Here is a 21234-nt window from a genome sequence, read left to right as displayed (position 1 = left end):
GAATTCAGAAATATTGGTTATGGTTTTAGTATCCTTTTAGACTATTTTTTCTTTACCAAATCAAGTAAGATTCTTGTTTGTTCAAGTGTACTTTTTGAAATATATATTATTAAACAGAAAACTTAAGCTCAATTTAAGCAAAATTTCAAGCACACACACAAATGAATCAGATGTGCTTTATTGCGGACAGAAAAGCTTTTTCAGGAAACATTTTTTTTTTTCCAAATATTTTTATTAGGTATTGATACATTACATAATAAACAGTATAGAGTAGTGGTTACACAATACCATAATATTGATTTTTTACTTTTTGTTACAGAGGGGAGTAAGATGGGGGGAGGGGGCACTGAAAACCCACCTGAGGGTGTGGTCGACCTCTCGGGTCACTCAGTGGTCCCGGGTGACAGACTCGAGGGAAAGAAGGGAGCATGGGGAGGGGGGGGGGTAGAGTAGGAGGGGGTAGGGGAGGGGGGCGGAAGGGAGTGGAGCGGGTCCCCTCCGTCCCCTGGTGGCCCTCATTTTTGGTCAGTAGCCTCCGGTTGTTACTAAAATTGAGGCGTTTTCCAAATTAATGCGTCAGCCAGGGTTCCCATATGGTATAGAACCGATCCGTTGAATGGTTGAGAAATGCTGTCAGTTTTTCCATTAACATTACCTCGTTTAATCTTTTTCTCACCATTTGTACTGTGGGAGGGGTAATTTTCTTCCAAGAGGACGCCACTGAACATCTTGCTGCTGTTAGCATGAAGGAAATCAATTTCCATACAGGACGGTCGATTTCCTCTATCGGCCTTCCCAGTATGAAGGTCAGTGGATCTAGGGGGATTGTGAGGTTTGTGACCTCTTTTATTAGATTTTGGATTATGGGCCAATATTTCTGAATTTCTGGGCACAGCCACCATATGTGGGCCATGTCCCCTTTTTGTCCACAGCCTCTCCAGCAAAGATCAGAAGCCAGAGGGTAGATTTGTTTCAGTCTCACTGGCCTGTGAGACCAGTGGAACATTATTTTGTATATATTTTCTTTGATCGTGGTGCATACAGAAGTTCCTGATGCCGCGTCCCAGATATCCTCCCAGTCCTCTTTTTCTATTTCTATGTTTAGTTCTGCTGCCTACTTGAGCATGTAGTCATGCCCTGCAGGACTTGTTTGTCTCTCAAGGACTATGTTTATTTGAGAAATAAGACCTTTTTGGTGTGTGTCCTGGCACAGTTTTTCAAACTTTGTAAGGACTGGGAAGTCCAATGTGGGGGACAATTTTTGCAAAAAGTGTCTAATTTGGAGGAATTTGAATGTGTACAGATCAGGCACATCGTATTTCTAACGTAATTCTTGGAAGCTCAGGAACTTCTGGTCGCTCAACAGGTCGCTCACCGCTCCGATCCCCTTATTTGAGTATTGTTCGAATTGCTTTGTCTCGCACCCGGGCGGGAACTCTGGGTTGTTGTACAGTGGAGTAAGTTGTGAGCCTGGGGTCGTAAGCTGATATTTAGTCTTAGTCTTTTGCCATATATTCCACGTATGGCCCATTGCTCCTAGTTCGAATCTGCCAACCCCCTTGTCGCCTCTGTCTGTCGCCCACAGGCGCGCTTGCAGAGAAGAAGTTTTGGCATAGTGAGACTCGATCTTTTACCAGCAGAGCTGATCTGGGTCTGAGTTCCACTCAACTGCCTGTTTTAGCTGAGCTGCGTGATAGTACCTTGAAATGTCTGGCACCCCCATACCTCCCCACGACCTAGGTGACATCAGAACTGATCTTGCAACCCTGGGTTTTTTTCCTTGCCAAATGAATTTAAATATTCTGTTTTGGATATCTTTCAATTCTGACCCAGGGACCTGGATCGGGAGTGTCTGGAAGAAGTATAATAATCTGGGGAGTATATTCATTTTAACCGAGATCATTCTCCCGATCCAAGAAATTTGGTACTCTTCCCATTTATCCAGATCTTTTCTGATTTTGTTAAAAAGAGGTGGATAATTGTATTGATATAGGGAGCTATAGTCCTTTGATACATTGACTCCCAAGCATTTAATGTATGAAGGGCTCCATCGGTAACTGAAGTTCAGTTTTAACAGTTGTAATTCCGAATCAGAAAGATTAAGATTCAAAGCTTCAGATTTATCACTATTTATTTTGTATCCTGATATCCTACCGAATTCAGATAGTTCTTTCTGTAGATTGGGGAGGGAGGTGTGGGGGTGAGATAGTGTGAGGATGACATCATCAGCAAACAGGGAAATTTTGTAGTTAGTTTTACCAATTGATATGCCTTGGATGTTGGCGCTGTCCCTTATCCGTGATGCCAAGGGTTCAATTGTCAAGGCAAAAAGGAGAGGGGACAGGGGGCAACCCTGTCTTGTGCCATTTTTTATCTCGAACGCCTTTGTCGACCCCCCTGGTAGTTTTACCGTCGCACATGGGTTACGATAAAGTGCTCAGACTCCTTCCAGGAATGAGTCATTGAAGCCAAATTTCTGCATTGTTTGATCTAAAAAAAGCCAGTCAATTCTGTCAAACGCCTTCTCAGCGTCAAGGCTTAGGCCTAGGACATAGTAAAATGAGTGTCGCTGAGGTGGGCTGAGCCGCGCTGAACAGATGCACAAAGCCCCTGCATCTGTAATCAGCGCGGCTATAGTTTCTCCCTCCGCATGCTTGCTGATGCGTGCGGAGTTTGGGAAAATCATAAGAGACAGGAGAGTTTGAAATTTTGCCACTTGGGGGAGCGGAGAAGCGGTCACGTGACCACTCCCATCCAATGGGGCTGCAGCCTTTTTTTTCCCAGAGCCACCAGACCAGCACAGCACAGAGCCAGCACAGAGGTGTGTGTGTGTATGTGTGTGTGTGTGTGTGTGTGTGTGTGTGTGTGTGTGTGTGTGTGTATGTGTCTGTGTGTCTGTGTATGTCTGTGTGTGTGTGTCTGTGTATGTGTGTGTCTGTGTATGTGTCTGTATGTGTCTGTGTATGTATGTGTATGTGTGTGTATATGTGTGTGTGTATATGTGTGTGTGTGTATGTCTGTGTGTGTGTGTGTGTGTGTGTGTGTGTGTGTGTGTGTGTGTGTGTGTGTGTGTGTGTGTGTGTGTGTGTGTGTGTGTGTATGTGTATGTGTGTGTCTGTGTATGTGTCTGAGTATGTGTGTGTGTGTGTGTGTGTGTGTGTATGTGTGTATGTGTGTGTGTGTATATGTATGTGTGTGTATATGTGTGTATGTGTATGTATGTGTATGTGTGTATGTGTGTGTATATGTGTGTGTGTATATGTGTGTGTGTATATGTGTGTGTGTGTGTGTGTGTGTGTGTGTGTGTGTGTGTGTGTGTGTGTGTGTGTGTGTGTGTGTGTGTGTATGTGTATGTGTATCTGTGTGTGTGTGTGTCTGTCTGTGTGTGTGTGTGTGTGTGTGTGTATGTCTGTGTGTGTGTGTGTGTGTGTGTATGTATGTGTGTGTGTGTGTGTGTGTGTGTGTGTGTGTGTGTGTGTGTGTGTGTGTGTGTGTGTGTGTGTGTGTGTGTGTGTGTGTGTGTGTGTGTGTCTGTGTATGTGTCTGTGTGTGTGTGTGTGTGTGTGTCTTTGTATGTGTGTGTCTGTGTCTGTGTATGTGTCTGTGTATGTGCCTGTGTCTGTGTGTATATGTGTGTGTGTGTGTGTGTGTGTGTGTGTGTGTGTGTGTGTGTGTGTGTGTGTGTGTGTGTGTGTGTGTGTGTGTGTGTGTGTGTATGTATGTGTGTGTGTGTGTGTGTGTGTGTATGTGTGTGTGATGTGTGTGTGGGGGGTGTATGTGTGTGAATATATTTATCAAAGTTGCACAATGTTAATAAATAATTTATTCTCACAACATGTCTTTTTTTTAAATTTTTAAAATATTATATAATATATGCACACACACACACATATACACACACACAGGTTCCCCAGTGACACACAAACACACAGACCACTTCAAAGTGACACACACACACACACACACACTGACAGCTACCAAGTGACACACACACAGTGATACCCGCCTCCCAAGCGCGCTTGCTGTCTCCTCTGCCAGGACAGCAAAAAGCTCCTGGTAGAGCGAGCGGCAGCAAGCAACAGCGAGCAGCAGCACAAAAGTGTTTACTATGTCCCAGGCCTTAGTATAACTGCCTTGGCTCTTGTGAAGCGGACATGGTCAATTATGTTTATGATTTTGCGGGTATTGTCAGCTGCTTGGCAGTTCTGGACAAATTCCACTTGGTCAATGTTTATCAGTCTGGGTAGGATCGGGTTCAGTCGGTTAGCAAGGATCTTACTGTACAGTTTAAGGTCGTTATTCAATAGGGTAGCTCCCACATTGTAATGGATCTCTTCCGTCCTTATGTATTATGGCTAGGTTGGCGTTAGTCATGGAGGGCGGGATTGGGGAGCCATCTAAGAAAGAGTTAAATAACGTTAGGAGATAGGGTGATAAGATCGGGAGGAACCGTTTGTAGTATGTATTGGTGAAGCCATCGGGGCCAGGAGTTTTGGAAATCTTTAGTGTTTTTACTGCATCTGTCATCTCTTTTTTTGAGATTTTTGCATTAAGAAATTGGGTTTCTTCTTCTGAAAGTTTTGGAAGTTGGCAGTTTGAGAGATACAGTAGTCATTGATTATTCTCGAATTTGTGTTGGTCGATCTGTCTCCCTGGGTTTTAAGGTTATAGAGCTCTGTGTAGAATGCAGTGAACTCCTCTGCGATTTTTTTATCGTTAAATATAACCTCACCAGACTTGCCTTTAATGGCTGTAATTTGTGATCTCTTCTGTATGCCTCTTAGTTTGCTAGCCAAAAGTCTATTGGCCTTGTTCCCCTTATCGTAATATTTTTGACTGGTCCATCTCAACGCCTTTTCTACATCTTCTAGTTGTTATTTTTTAAGCTCCTCTCTAGTGGAAGTTAATAATTTATATATTTTTCTGGAAGGGTTGGTTTTATGTTGGCATCCTAGCTCTACAATTTTGTCCGTCAAGTCTTTAAGAGACTTAATTTTTGCCTTTTTCCTGTGGGAGGCGATAGAGATGAGGGTTCCTCTAATTGTTGCCTTATGGGCTTCCCACAGTACCGCCGGGGAGGAAATCGAATCAGAGTTGAGGGCGAAATATTCTTTTAGTGCTTTCTTTAGTTCCTTTTCAATCTCAGGGTGGTTCAGTAGCAAATTGTTGAGTTTCCAACTAAAAGAGTTGGATTTGAGAAAGGGCGTTGAGATGGTCACAGTTATTGGGGCATGGTCTGACCACGTTATTGGGCCTATATTCGAGGCTGTTGAGGCTTCTAGGATAGTTTTGATAGCAAAGAAATAGTCAATACGAGAGTACGTCTGGTGAGGTGAGGAGAAAAAAGTATAGTCCCTCAGATCCCCGTTTCCTGAGGTTGGCTGCTAGTCGCACGCAGCGGCCTGTTCCTGTCTTCTGTGCTGAAGTGGAGGTCTCTCCAGTGTGGACTTCAGCTCCCTGTTCCCTGTTTCCTGAGGTCTGCTATCCTTCCACAGCAAGAGCCTATCTACCGGTACCTGGGGCCACTGCCCATTCGCCATAGCCAAGGCCGTGTTTCTGGTTCCTGTGCTGAAGCGGAGGTCACTCCAGTGCTGACTTCACCTCCCGGGTTCCTGAGGCTTGCTGTCCTTTATCTGCAGAGCCTATCTGTTTGGTTCCTGGGGCCTGCTGCTCATTCTTCATAGCAGAGGCCGTATTCTGGACTCCTGCGCAGAAGCACTGGTTTACCAGTGCTGCCTGGTGGCGTGCCCACTCCGGTCTGCCTATCCTTTCCTGGGACCACTACTATGGGCTGTGGTCGTCACACACGCAGAACCTATGCCCGCGCTCACGCTCCTAAGCTGAGGCGGGGAACTTCTGATTACCTGTTGCCGAACTCCTGCTTGAATAACGTTTACCCTGATCTCTCCAGTCCTGACCATGGCTTGTCCACTGATGATGCTGCCTTCTCAAGCCCCGACCCTGATATTACGACTACAAACTGCGCAATCCGGATCAGCCTGCGCAGTCTAAGGTCGTGCAGTGGGGCAGGTCCAGCGGGAGCTGCGATGTCTTCACGCTGGGACCCCGCAGTCCCATCAGCCGCCACCGTCCCCCCCAACTGCCAGCCACTGCTCCCGCCCCCCAGCACTGCCAGGCCCCTGCCACTGCCCCCGCAGCCCCGCCAGCCCCCCACCTCCCCCGCAGCACTACCAGCCCCACAGCACCGCAGCCACAGCCACCGGCCCCCGCAGCACTGCCATTCCCCAAAGCCACCAGCGCCTGCAGCACCACCAGCACCCACAGCCACCGCCCCCCCCGCATTACCGCCAGCCCCTGCAGTCACAGTCCCCCGCAGCACCTCTGCCCCCCCCCCCCTGCAGCCACCGGCCTGACCCAAGTTCATCCCCAAGGTGAGCCTGATTTTTATATGTATTGGGGGTGTATTTTATATATGTATTGGGGGGTGTTGAGGTATTTTTTAGATGTATTGGGGGGGGTTGGGGTATATTTGTATATGTATTGGGGGGTGGGGTGTATTTTTATATGTATTGAGGGGTTAAGTAAACGTTGCGTGCTAAACGTTTTTTCCCGTGCTAGGTGTGCAATGGGTTTGGGGGGGTCCTGCTTTTTTAATTTGTCCTGGGCCCCATGATTTCTGTTCGTGGGCCTGTGTGTGACTGTGTCTGTCAAGTGAAACACACTACATTAACAACTTTAAAATACTAAATTTTCCAGTAATTTAAAGTAAATTCAGCATACTAATTACAAATCCTCTCCGTTTCAGCCTTCCCCCTTGCTCATGTCTCCTTCCCTCTGACTTACCCCTTGCCTGACATCACTCCCCTTGTAGCAAGAGATGGTCTCCCAAACTCAAATTACAACTTTTGCAAGGGCTAAGAAGACGGGTGACGTCACCTGTAGCCGTAGCCGGCACTCTAAACGCAGCCTAATGCAAGATATGATCTTATTTGCCTTTGCAGCTACTGCATGACTTTGGGCACTATTGCTAAGCCTGCTGTCTACTAGCACTCCTAAAACCTTCTTCATCAAGGATTCCCCTAATTTATGTAAAATTCTCAGATATCTATTAGTCTTCAGTTCCATCAAGGTCAAGGCCTAATTATACAGTACTTGTATATATATAAAAAAAAAAATTTTTACTACATCCACTGTGCTTAGCATAGGTTTTTTACTTTTATTTGTAATAACATTTTCCATTTCACTTTTATTTATATTTTTACTCTATAGAGATTTTATATAGTGATAGGTTGGCGCTAATATATTTCTTCTTTTGTTGTGATATATATATATATATATATATCACAACAAAAGAAGAAATATATTAGCGCCAACCTATCACTATATAAAATCTCTATAGAGTAAAAATATAAATAAAAGTGAAATGGAAAATGTTATTACAAATAAAAGTAAAAAACCTATGCTAAGCACAGTGGATGTAGTAAAAAAAAATTTAAAAAATGAACCAATAAAATACATAATAAAATATCAAAAAAGAAAATGTCCAGAAAAATATATGTAAAAGATATACAAATCCCAAAATGTTCCAATTGCTATCCAAAAGAGTCTCTGCAGCCCGAATGAAGGGAACACCACTTCCTTAGGATATCTACAAAAACACAGAAAAAACAGGCGCACTCATAGCGTAAAATTGTATAACAATAAATTTATGGAGTAAGGGATAAAAATGCACACTCACAAACAAAGCTGAAAAAATGCGTAGAGGTTGCTGTGGAGCCAACCACCGCTAGATCTGTCCACCTCTGGATCAAGGCCAGCATGATCAGGTCTGGTCCTGGACCTCTTGAGTAAGGCATTCCTATCAATACTTTGGGCGTCATCGAACGCCCTCCGCACCACCGCTCCATCGTACCCCTTCTGGAGAAACTTGTTAATAAGAGTCTTTCCCTGATCGCAGAAATCTGAGTTGAGGGAACAATTACGACGGATCCTAAAGAATTGGCTTCTGGGGATGTTGTTCAACCACTTTTTGTAGTGGTTGCTACCGTATTGCAGGTACCCATTGGTAGAGACAGGTTTGAAGTGTGTTTTACTATGTATCCTCATCTCCGACCTATCAATGAACAGCTCAAGATCTAGAAATACCACCGTATCTGGATGTATGGTATGGGTAAATTTAAGCCCCATGTTGTTATCATTAAATGATTCCAGTATATCTCTCAGTTGGCCCCTATCACCATCCCAAATAATAATGATATCATCTATGAAACGACCATAGAATACCAGACCAGCCACCAGTCGCGCATTCCCCCAAACATGGAGGTTCTCCCACAACCCCATGAAGAGGTTCGCATAACTGGGAGCAAATCTGGTACCCATGGCCGTTCCACAGGTCTGCAAATAAAAAGTACCATCAAAAGTGAAATAATTGTGTGTCAAAATAAACGTAATACAAGATAAAATAAAATCTTTTTGTGACACGTGTAAATTGGAATCTAATGATAGAAAATGATTGATGGCTTCTAGGCCCTTAGTGTGATCTATGCAGGTGTATAGAGAACATACATCACATGTAGTCCAACAAAATGTGTCTTTCCAAGTGATCTCAGAGGTGGAGTCAATGACGTGCAACGTGTCCTTAATGTAAGATGGTAGCAATTTCACATACGGTTGAAGGAAATAATCAACATATTGGGACACGTTCGATGTCATCCATTCAGTGTATGCTCTGTGTAGTACCAGAGAGAGGGGAAGGCGGCGTCCCTCGTGGCTTTCGGTCCCTGCCAGGACCTAGAGGGGCTATTGTGGCAAGACACACCGTGGACATCACACCGAAGTCCTCCTCCTTGGGTTCCTGCATCTGAACGGGCTGAGTTGTACTCAAAAACGCATTTTTTTCAGCTTTGTTTGTGAGTGTGCATTTTTATCCCTTACTCCATAAATTTATTGTTATACAATTTTACGCTATGAGTGCGCCTGTTTTTTCTGTGTTTTTGTAGATATATATATATATATATATATATATATATATTCATAATACTTTCTTTAAAAATAGATAATGTATCATACTGCTGAATTTTAAAAAAAAATTCTAGCTCTTCTTAAACAATACTTTACTTTACTTTGATGTTTTATATTATACAGTTACATCCATAAATTGCAAGGAACAGTGGATATAAATATTTTCCCATCTTTTTCAAAAACCTTTATCAAGATCTGAGGTGGATAGAAAGAGCAGTTCTCGTGGCAGAAGTTATTGCACCCTTTATTATTTAGACACCCTTTATTATTTATTTAGAAGTTATTGCACCCTTGCAGTAACACATGACATCGCACAATTAGATTGCTAAATAATACTATTTTGGGCTTTAATGCTCCGTTTGTTTGCATTTGCATTTTGAAATAATGATTATGCAACATCATTGTGCGATAATGGGTGTAATAATGTCTGTTATATCTGTGCAACATTCCATCAGAGATTAGCTTCTTATAAAATAGTACTTTTATTTATGTACTTTTTTTTTTTACTAATTTCGCTTGGTGATTCCTTGGGATTATGTTCAATAGGTCCAGAAATAAATCTTCACAAGCTGATAACCAAAGTTTTCACTCAACTTGTGATAAAAAAAAACATAGGCTAAGGCCATGGATAGAGTATAAAAGATATTAGTTGATATATAATACAAAATAAAAAAAGATTACAATAAATTGACTTATACCTAAGTGTAATGGTAGGGTTAGCTAGCATCACAAAATGAAGGTAAAGCCCAGCTAGCTACACCAAAAACCATTTAAACTGTCTGTCTCAGTAAATTTTTATTCAACCAACTGTTATCCAGTGTATGTAAGATGTATTTCAAAGCACTTTATTACCTGTAAATGCAATTTCCCAGTCTAGTAAGCAAGCAATATAAAGTAAAGTGATTTGTGATCTATGAGCAAGTACTGAAATGTATTTGTGAGAGTCAGCCCTGTAATGTGTAAATTGTGTTATGTGACTGTAAGCATCCACAAAATGATGTTCCCAGCACTCACAAAAGACCAATGAAAAATTAAAAAAGCCAAACTGATTTAATCAGCAATAAGAATACAAACCCCCAAGGGGGTGTAAGTAGCAAAAAAAGTGTGTAGTATATGTGACAAGGAGGGAGCGGGGGAAACCAGGGAAGGGGAAGGGTAGGAAAAACAGAGGGAGCGAAAATCCCAGGGAAAATGGGGGGGGGGGGGGAGAAGGTGCACCAATACAGGGGAAGGGGTGGGGGTCAACATTTCAGGATGAAACCCCTTCTTCAGGACAATTTCCAAAGGGCAAAAAAAGTGTCCAATGACACTTCCCTATGACCCTGTTAAGAAATCTCCCTAAGAAAAGTGAACAACTAGATGTAAACAATGAATAAACAAATAACACTCCAAATGGAGATAAATCAGTACAGCACCTATAGTAATGTTATAAGGGATACTGGGCTCCTGCATCAAGTTCAATGAGTGCCTGTCTAGGCAATATGTTGAGCTCAAATATCCCAAATATGGGACACTATACTATCCCTAACAGGGATACTCAGACTCATTGAGTCTATAATGCAAGCATAGAGAAAGCCCTGACAAGGTGTCCTGGGCAGAGCCTAGAGAGACAATGATAGAGATCTATGATAGAGTTCTCTACAGACCAGACCAGTGTAAGTCCACAGAAGTATAGGGATGTGTCTCCAGGATATAAAAAGTCCAAAAGTGACGTGCCTCCTGCTCAGTTTCTCCATCGGTGGGGATCGAGGTGCTCAGGTTATTGTAAGTATCGTTTATATGGAAGGAGACTTAGCCATTCACTTAGCTGAGCTGTTCCATAGAAATTATATGATCAGGACAAAGGTGGGGGCGGATGGGGGTTCCATTCTAATGGTGGGTGGTGAAAAGCAGCAGATCAGATCTGGGAATAGGGCTCTCAGCGGAGTAGAGCCCATTGTATTCCATAGACTCTGAAGCACCTACCCAGCAGGAGGTAGAAGACTGGTTAATAGAATCAGTTGCCGGGAGCTATGAAAGGAGCCGGGCAGCCCAGCAGTTCAGATTCACCCAGATTCATCTGCAGATCGTGTTATTGGGATCCTGAGAGGGATCCTACTTGCCTGATGGAGCTACAACTGGTGACAGAGTCAAAGTGGCTATTGTGCAAATGGCACTTTCATACCGGGACGTGAAGCGGATAGAGTAAAAGCTACTGAAGAGGATCCCTGCACCTATTGAGGCAAGAGTCTTCCCCCAGGTCCCCAGTTGGTGAGTGTATGTAATTTCTGTGTAGTTCTTTCTTCCAGAATAAACCCCATTTATTCAATTACTTTGTCCTGTCCTTGGTGATCGTGTTCCCTGGAAGGTTTTGGTGTTAAAAGTACTAGTCTCCCGTGACACTAAGAAATTAGCTTGTAGATTGGGATTTTGCCTCCTGAAAAATGCAAAAGATCTGCACAGCTATATCATTCATGATAGAGACAAAGCTGTCATAAGGTTGTAGCCTCTAAACCTTCTGGATAAAGTTTTTAAAAAGAAAATAGTCTTGTTGATTAAAGCAATACACATTTTATTAGCATACAGTAAGATTAATATAATAAAGAATGCATCTTAATACACTAGATCTCTATGAATAAAAAGCGGTCTAATGCCTAGCCTCTATACAATTCCCATTTTCCTCACACTAAGGAAGAAAAAAGGATGACTACTAAACTCAATACAAATAATGCACGCCTATTAAATCAGTACATATTATACAAGAGGAAAGAAAATAACCATCTCATGTCAGCCAATAAAGGTGAATTATAAAAAGAAGTTGCAACTTAACAGGGCTCTTGTTAAATTCATTCACAACATGATGAAACACTTTACCATTTTATGGCTTCCATGGCATTAAATGCAACTCTCCAGGTGGATGATCTCTATTAGGATTGATGTTGATTTTTTACTTACTACAGCTCAACCCCGTTATAGCGCGATCCGCTATAAAGCGGTTTGAGCGTGGACCCCGAATATTAAAAAAAAAAAAGTCTTCTTTTAATTGGATTCATTATCAAATCTGAATATTGTTAAACTACACTGTTTTTAAGATCTGAGAAAAAAAACATTATTAATCATTTCTGGCCATGAGGCCAATATAAGTGAATTTGAAATAGCAAGAGTTCTGTATGTTCTTTGTACCACAGATTATTTTGCTCATAAAGTGGGCACACACACTGCACACTCACAGCACACTGCACACACTCACAACACACTGCACACTGCACACACTCACAGCACACTCTCACAGCACACTGCACACACTCATAACACACACTCACAGCCCCCCCTACCTTCCTACCTTTGGTGTTAGCTGCTGGGGGATCAGAGCGTGGCTGGCATGGGGGGGGGAGAGTCTGGCGGGGGGAGCGGGTCTGGTGGGGGGGGCAGGGCAAAGATCGGAGCATGGCTGAAAAGGGGGGGTTTCTGAGCATGGCAGGCAGGGGGGATTGTAGCTTGGGTGGCAGGGGGGATCGGAGCGTGGCTGGCAGGGGGGGGTCAGAGCGTGGCTGGCAGGGGGGATCGGAGCGTGGCTGGCAGGGGGGGATCGGAGCGTGGCTTGTAGGGGGGGATCAAGTGTGGCTGGCAGGAGGGGATCGGTGCGTGGCTTGCAGGGGGGATCGGAGCTTGGCTGGCAGGGAGGGATCGGAGCTTGGCTGGCAGGGGGGATCGGAGCTTGGCTGGCGGGGGGGGATCGGAACGGGGCTGGTTGGGGGGGATCGGAGCTTGGCTGGCGGGGGGAATCGGAACAGGGCTGGTTGGGGGGGATCGGAGCTTGGCTGGCGGGGGGGAATCGGAGCAGGGCTGGCTGGGGTGGGGGAATCGGAGTGTGGATGGTGGGGATCGGTGTGGAGCTGCTATGAGAAGTGCGAGGGGACGCGTAGGGCTGCCGGCCACCTCATCCCACCTAATGTAAATGTGTTTAAAGCCTAATAAAAATCTATGCAAATAAGAAGTGCCTAATAAAGAAAAATGCGTTTAAGGCATAAAAATTATGCAAATACAAAAATCAATACATAGTTGCTAATTACACATACAGACTAATAGATAATAGAGAATACACTTAATAATAAATACAAATGAGACTATAATAAATCAATAATACGATAAATAACATGAATAAATCTATAAAGATATTATTCCATGAAAATGTTTCCATAAAAAATGTTTCCATAAAAATGATGATGACTATCAGGTATGGCACAATATTCTATCTAAGGAATGGTGTTAATTCAATTAACTCATTAAACCCCTTTGGCTGTTTAGATTCAAAAGTATATATCCAAAATTGTTCTTTTGTAACAAGAACAGGTCTCTATTTCCGTCTTGTTTTTTTAGAGATACATTCTATACCCATAAATTTTAAACATGATGGATTACAATTATGAACATATTTGAACATTTTCAGTAATGGGGTTAGGGGTTGTCCCTTTTCCACCATTTTCAGAACGTTTCTAATATTCCGTAGGTGTTCTAAGATACGTAATTTCAATATTCTTTTTGTTTTGCCTATGTATTGCAAATTTGAATTGCATTGCAATACATATATAACGTGAGTTGTAAGGCAATTTATGAAATTACAGATAGAATATGATTTCTGTGTGACAGATTACATTGCCTGTTTCCCAGTCATCATTTGCTTACAAACTTTGCACTTCCCACAGTTAAAATTCCCAACTATTCCCAGTTGGGTTTTAATGTCTTTAGGGGCTTTGGTATTAGTTCTCACTTGACTTGGTGCCAGTATCCCCTTCAGATTTTGGGCCTTTCTAAAGACTATATCAGGTTTAGACCGTAGAAGTGGACCCAACAAAGGGTCTAACTTAAAATTCCCCATTGTTTGTACATAATCTTTTTTTATAGAACTATGCGCTCTATTGAATTAGGTAATTAAAGATGGCATCTTTTGCATAGATCCCACCTTTCTTTTTCCATCATTATCCTGATTTTTCTTTAATTTTTGTTTATATTGTAACAATGTTGGATGTCTCACTTTTTTGACTCTCTCAATGGATGAATTAATGAGGGATTCCTTATAATTTTTCTGAAGGAATCTATCCTTTAAAAAGTCAGTTTGTGTGTTGAAGTTGTTTTCTGTAGTACTATTTCTTTTTAATCGCAGAAATTAATTATAAGGGATATTAGAAATTCATTGTGGATTATGGCAACTAGTGGGATGTAAATATGAGTTGACATTTGTGTCTTTAAAGTGTTTTTTTGTTTGGATGGCACCTCCTTCTACAAAAATCTCAAGATCTAAAAATTGAATGGCTACATCGCTGTTCATACCACTGAACCTCAAATTATATTCGTCGTTATTAAGAGATGCCACGAAGTCAAGGTAAGAACATTCACTGCCTTCCCAAATGATCAAAATATCATCATGTATAGATACAGACTCCCACTGTCCCATGTATAAATTAGCGAATGATGGGGCAAATGTAGTCCTCATCGCTGTACCTAAAATTTGAAGGAAATAACCAAAGTCAAACAAAAAATAATCGTGACAGTATAAGCACAATAGATTTTAAAATAAAATAAAATCTGTGAAAAAGGTAATGAATTGTGAGTGACCAAAAAATGTTTAATGGCCATCACCCCCCTGGAGTGTGGGATGCCAGAGATTGTACATCTAGAGTGGCCAATACTCTTTCCAAGGGAACTCTCCTAAAGTGTGAAGGACCATAGTGGTATCCTTCAAAAAAGAAGGGAGTGAGGTGACTAATGGCTGTAAATAAAAATCCAAATATAACGATAAATGTGAAGTAATAGAATCAATACCAGAAATGATAGGGCGACGAGGTGGATTAGTGAGGGATTTGTGTAACTTGGGTAAATAATAAAAAATGGAGACAGTGGGAGCTGATACAAACTGGAAACCGAACTCTGCTATACTCAAAATGCCCTCCTCAAGAGCCTTCTCTAAATGTTCTTTACACAACCTGTTGAATGCCTTGGTGGGATCTGTTTTTAACCATTGGTATGAGGTTTCATCAGAAAGCATTCTTTCAGCTTCTTTTTGATAGTCCACTAAATCTAAGAGAACCAGCCCTCCTCCTTTGTCTGCAGAACGTACAACGACATTGGGGTTCTTTTTTAATGCTCTCATACTCTGTATTTCACTAGAGTTTAGATTTGAATATGAGAATGGATTTTTCTTGGTGTTACATAAATTCTTAAAATCTTGGTCCACTATTTTACCAAAGAGCTCTATATATTGACCCCTGGCAAAGTAGGGAAAGAAGACTTTGGTTTATAACCATTATGTACAACACTTTTGGTGCCTACCATGTCAAGGTCACTTTCCCTCAAAAGATTCTCAAAATCTTGAATGGGATCATTACAATCTTCATTAACATGGGCCTTGTCATTGTTTCTTTGGTCATACATTTTTACTCCTTTAAAAGTGCCAGTGCAATGTGAGTTTCCGCACAAATTTTTGTAGATCTATATATATATATTAAAACCCTTAGGGTTCTCTGTAGGGGCAAATGATAAACCCTTCTTTAGCACTTCAAATAGAGAAACATCGATTTTTAAAGAAGATAGGTTAAAAATTCCATGAGATATCAGTGTCTTTGATTCTGGGTACCTTTCTTTGGGGGCGGACTTTTTCCCTCCAAGCTTGCCTGTTCTGAGTGAGATCTTTTCCTTGTCTGATGTGATCTGATGGGGGTAATGGCTATTAAACATTTTTTGGTCACTCACAATTCATTACCTTTTTCACAGATTGATTTTATTTTAAAATCTATTGTGTTTATACTAAGTCACAATTATTTTTGTTTGACTTTGGTTATTTCCTTCAAATTTTAGGTACAGCGATGGGGACTACATTTGCCCCATCATTTGCAAATTTATACATGGGACTGTCTGTATCTATAGTCGGTGCATCTCCTCCACAGCTGAAGCTGTTGAGGAGATACATAGATGATATTTTGATCATTTGGGAGGGCAGTGAATGTTCTTACCTTGACTTCGTGGCATCTCTTAATAACAACGAATATAATTTGAAGTTCAGTGGTATGAACAGCGATGTAACCAAGTACCAACTTGTAGTCCAAGTTCGGCTGTGAAAGCAAACAGCCCCGAATAATTATGGTGATGTTGGAGATTTAAGTGGGCTGTGACAGTATTGCAATGCAATTCAAATTTGCAATACATAGGCAAAACAAAAGGAAAATTTTGAAATTACGTATCTTAGAACACCTACGGAATATTAAAAATGTTCTGAAAATGGTGGAAAAGGGACAACCCCTAACCCCATTACTGAAACATTTCAAATAGGCTCATAATTGTAATCCATCATCTTTAAAATTTATGGGTATAGAATGTATCTCTAAAAAAACAAGACGGAAATAGAGACCTGTTGTTGTTACAAAAAGAACAATTTGGGATATATACTTTTGAATCTAAACAGCCAAAGGGGTTTAATGAGTTAATTGAATTAACACCATTCCTTAGATAGAATATTGTGTCATACCTGATAGTCATCATCATTTTTATGGAAACATTTTTTATGGAAACATTTTTATGGAATAGTATCTTTATAGATTTATTCATGTTATTTATCGTATTATTGATTTATTATAGTCTCATTTGTTTTTATTATTAAGTGTATTCTCTATTAGTCTGTATGTGTAATTAGCAACTATGTATTGATTTTTGTACTTGCATAATTTTTATGCCTTAAACACATTTTTCTTTATTAGGCACTTCTTATTTGCATAGATTTTTATTATGCTTTAAACACATTTACATTAGGCACTTTATATATGTTTGTGTATAGCGTTGCATTCAGCAACATTATTCATTATGTGTCTTAATACATTTTCTCTCACTGGGCACTTTCAGCATATCATTACACTATGAGATATTGTTTATACTACTGCTATTTGCTGCGTCACGTTTAGCAACAACACATTACCCAGCTGATTTCATTGGTGATCACTATGCCACATTGTTTTGATTAATGTTATTTGTTGGGTCGCGTTTAGCAACTACTCATTACCCAGCTGATTTCAATGGTGATCAGGGGTACTTAATGCGCATGTGCTGCCTCAATCATGACCTCCTGATGAAGCACTGATTGCGTAACCGGTAGGGGTCACGAGAGGCAGCTGTGCGCACTCTCCCTTTGGCTGGAACGAGATCCCTAGGAAGTGGTTGCGGAGAGGTTATCCTGCCGTGTGTTTGTGTGTCCGGACAGTATTGCGTCCACACTGAGCCCCTGCTGCCACTTCTTCTGGTTAGTTTCGTTCCCCACAATTGGGTTTGTTCTTTCTAGGAGTTATTAGACATCCTCAGTGGATGTATTTTTAACTCATCTAGTTGTTTACTTCACTGAAGATATGTTTTGGTTTAGCATTTATAGGGTGTGATTTACCATACATAGTACATGCTTCATATGTGTATTTTTATGTGCTTTTGTTTTGTACATTTTATTTATTGATTATTGTCTTTTGGTCACAGTGACCTTAATTAAATTGTATTAAATTTTGTGATACACCTTTTACTAATCTGTGGTGCGCTTGTGTGTGTTTGTTGTGTTTAATGTAAAAAGCATGTTTATATGTTGTAAAAACCTTTTAAAATATTTAGGCCAATATTTAATAAGTGCGGTTATTCAATAAATCACCTTCCAGCGCTGAAACATTCTTTATATTCCAGTCAAGTGAAGGTGTCTTATTGGAGGGCACCACAGTAAATATGGACCTTAATTTATTGAATTTTCTGAGAGAACAATCCATGACTCTCACAGTGGCCTTCCTAATAGTTTATGGGTTTTTTTTCTGGGTGTTATCTTTGATGTTCACTAAGTTCTGATTCTGGAAAAAGCATTTCTCAAATTATGAGCAAACACATTGTTTCTGTCATGTCTCATTGTGAATTACAATTTGATTTCCTGTTAAAAACATTTCCCACATTCATACCACATACATGACCTCTCTCCTGTGTGAATTATATGATGTTTAATAAGATTTGAACTCTGTGAAAAACACTTGCCATACTCAGATCAAGTAAATGCCCTCTCTCCTGTGTGAACTCTCCAATGTGCCAAAAGATTTTTCTTTTGGGAAAAACATTTCCCACATTCAGAGCAGACAAATGGTTTCTCCCCTGTGTGAATTCTCTGATGTGCAACAAGAGCTGAATTATTACTTAAACATTTCCCACACTCGGAGCATACATATTGCTTCTTTAATGTGTGAATTCTGTGATGTTTAACAAGATCTGAGTTATTGGTAAAACATTTCCCACATTTAGAACATGTGAACTGTTTCTGTTGTGTGATTTCTCTTATGTACAACAAGATTTGAGATCTGGGAAAAATATCTCCCACACTCAGAGCAGACAAATGGCTTTTCTCCTGTGTGAATTTTCTGATGTGCAGCAAGAGATGAATTATTACTTAAACATTTCCCACACTCGGAGCATACATATTGCTTCTTTCCTGTGTGAATTCTCTGATGTTTAACAAGATCTGAATTTTTGGTAAAGCATTTCCCACATTCAGAACATGCAAACGTTTTTTCTCTTGTGTGATTTCTCTTATGTACCACAAGATTTGAGATCTGGGTAAATGATTTCCCACACTCAGAGCAGATAAATGGCTTTTCTCCTGTGTGAAGTCTCTTATGTACCGCAAGAATTGAGCTAGAGGTAAAACATTTCCCACACTCAGAGCATACATATGGCTTCTTTCCTGTGTGAATTCTCTGATGACTAATAAGCTGTGAGTTATTAGTAAAACATTTCCCACATTCAGAACATGCAAATGGCTTCTCTCCTGTGTGAGATCTCTTATGTACAACAAGATTTGAGCTAATAATAAAATGTTTTCCACATTCAGAACATGCAAATGGCTTCTCTCCTGTGTGAGTTCTCATATGTACACTAAGATGTGAGCTATTAGTTAAATGTTTTCCACATTCAGAGCAAACAAAAGACTTGTTTCTCTTGTGAAGTTGCTGATGTTTAACCAAATTTGAGTTACTAATAAACCCTTTCAGACATTTAGAGTCGTTATACAGCCTATGTGTTGTGTGTGTTCTTTGGTGAATTGTATAAGTTGATTTATTATTAAAAAAATTACCACATTCACTGCACTTATATGTTATTATTGACAAGTTCTTGTGAACTTCAGTTTTATTTTTGTCACACTTCTTAATATTAGTAGATGCATATTCTGACCCTGTACATTCTCTGAGTGTATAATTGTGGGAATCTGTGTGATTTCCTTCTTTACATGAAGTTGATTCCTTACTCATAATTCTCATAGATTTTCTCTGTGGTGTACCTTGGCTCAAATAATTTTTAATAACACTGTTATCTTCGTTTACACAATCTGGTGAGGAAAGAGGGGAGTGACATCCTGGAGGGGTACTTCTATTTCTGTTCATGGATCCATCTGTTAGAAATAAATGCAATCTGAGTAAAGAAGTTAATTAATAGCCTAAATCATTTTACATTTCTGGTTGAACATTTAAATGAATATAAAATATCTGAAAGGTAATGAACCTGAAGAAGTACTGTGACAAAAGATGAAGCACCTCAGGGGTTAATGTACATTTTCATATAGTTATTTTTTGCAAACTAACTAAAATATGTTTTGGTGACTGATTTTTTTTTTGTACTCATTCCAGGAACACACAGGGTTAACATACTGTAGCTGAGCATGACACGTGTCAAAAAGATATACTGTAAGAAATGGTATATGTCCTGTAGTCAAGCACATGAATGATTGATTACAGGCTAATTGTTGAAAAGATGTCTGGCAAAGATAAGGAACCATGTTTAATTTATTTTACCACTGGAATGAGATCTGAAGGGCCTTCTAGAACTTATAATGTCAAATCTTCATAGATTTAGTTTCATTAGAGATTTATGTATGTACAACTGTCCTAAGATCTCTGTATAGCTCATTACAAGTGAAGTATTTTAAGTAAAAGAGGTGCGGCTAACTATGGTTAGACAGGGAGGCTGTGACGGTAGGGGCAGCCAGCCTTCATAATAAAAGTGAAGCCCGGGTGGCTGCCCCTAAAAAACATGTGTAATGGGCTATCTTTGTCAGCTCTTGGGGTCAGTAAAGTGTATTAACATATCCCCTGTAACTAGGTTCCCTTAAACTGTCCCCTGTGAGTTTATAAGCTAGGGGTGTCCTGTGTGCTTAGGACCCCTCATAGGAAACAGCTGCAGGACCGTGTGTGACGGGCAAGGATAACCAGGCTTCATAATCAAGGTTAACCCATCTAGTTGCCCTTGGGTCCTTGGCAGCTACACAGCACTATAAGACAGGGGCCAGGTATATGTACATGTAAAGTTAAAGTGACCCCTGCTTTTCCACTATCCATGTTCCCGTTACCCCACTCATGAAACTTGCTGTGTGTAAGTTTTGGTGGGATATTTGGGTAAGAATGCAATTCTTTTGTTTGCAGAAGTTCGGGTACTGGACCTACTGGTAGTACCTTTATTCTACATGATGTGCAGGCACTATTTGCCGGTATGCAGATAGAATTACACAGCGGCTGTCAAGAGTCCCCCAGACTCCTGAGTTTCGAGCCCCAATATCCCAGTCCTAAGTCTCTTACAGTCATGAATCTCCCCAATGTCCCCCATGTATTAAAGTATATTTTATTAGGTTTGATACATTTCTTATAAGGCTCTATGCAGCTTGCCCGGGCAACTAGTTAAGGTGCCAGCAAGTCTCCATAGGGTATGTAGTTCAAAGGGGAGAGGAAGTCCAGAGGTGTGAAAACGTTTGGTGAGCGAGGAAAGGGCGAATGACCAGGTCCGGACTACAAATTGCACCCTGCGGAGACACCTTTTGTAGTTTCCAGACTTGGTGGAGCCGGCCCTGCAGGTGGCAGTGAGTTAGCCAGGGAGGATGCAGCCATAGAGTCTGCTCTCCTTTTGGCTAAAATCATATTTCCCATGCACTTGGCTTTTCGAGCCTGCTGGTCACGCCTACTCTGATGTCAGCCGTGGTCAAGCCCCTCTTTCTTTTTTTTGTTTCAAATTTTTTTATTAGGCATTTATAACATTTCACAGCATTTTGAGTATTGACAATATTTTGGCCTAATACAGATTTTTCTAACTTTATCTGGAGTGGGGGGAAAAGTCTCAACGTCCCCCTGACCCTCTGGGGTCTGCCGGGGTGGCGCGAGTATGGAAACAGAAAAGGGAAGCGAGAGTGGTAGGGAGGAGAGGGAGAGGGGGGGAGGTAGAAGGGGG

At 41.0% G+C, this 21234-nt stretch overlaps 1 pseudogene; it reads right to left on the bottom strand.

The window, feature by feature from the left end:
- Positions 1 to 16736: 16736 nt before the first annotated feature.
- LOC142469200 (uncharacterized) overlaps positions 16737 to 21234 on the bottom strand; it is a 47467-nt pseudogene continuing 42969 nt past the window's right edge.

Source organism: Ascaphus truei, chromosome 18, assembly GCF_040206685.1.
Source record: "Ascaphus truei isolate aAscTru1 chromosome 18, aAscTru1.hap1, whole genome shotgun sequence".
In the NCBI taxonomy this organism is placed as follows: Eukaryota; Metazoa; Chordata; class Amphibia; order Anura; family Ascaphidae; genus Ascaphus; species Ascaphus truei.
The sequence above is the reverse complement of the archived record's forward strand: the minus strand, read 5'-3'. Positions and strand labels throughout refer to the sequence as shown.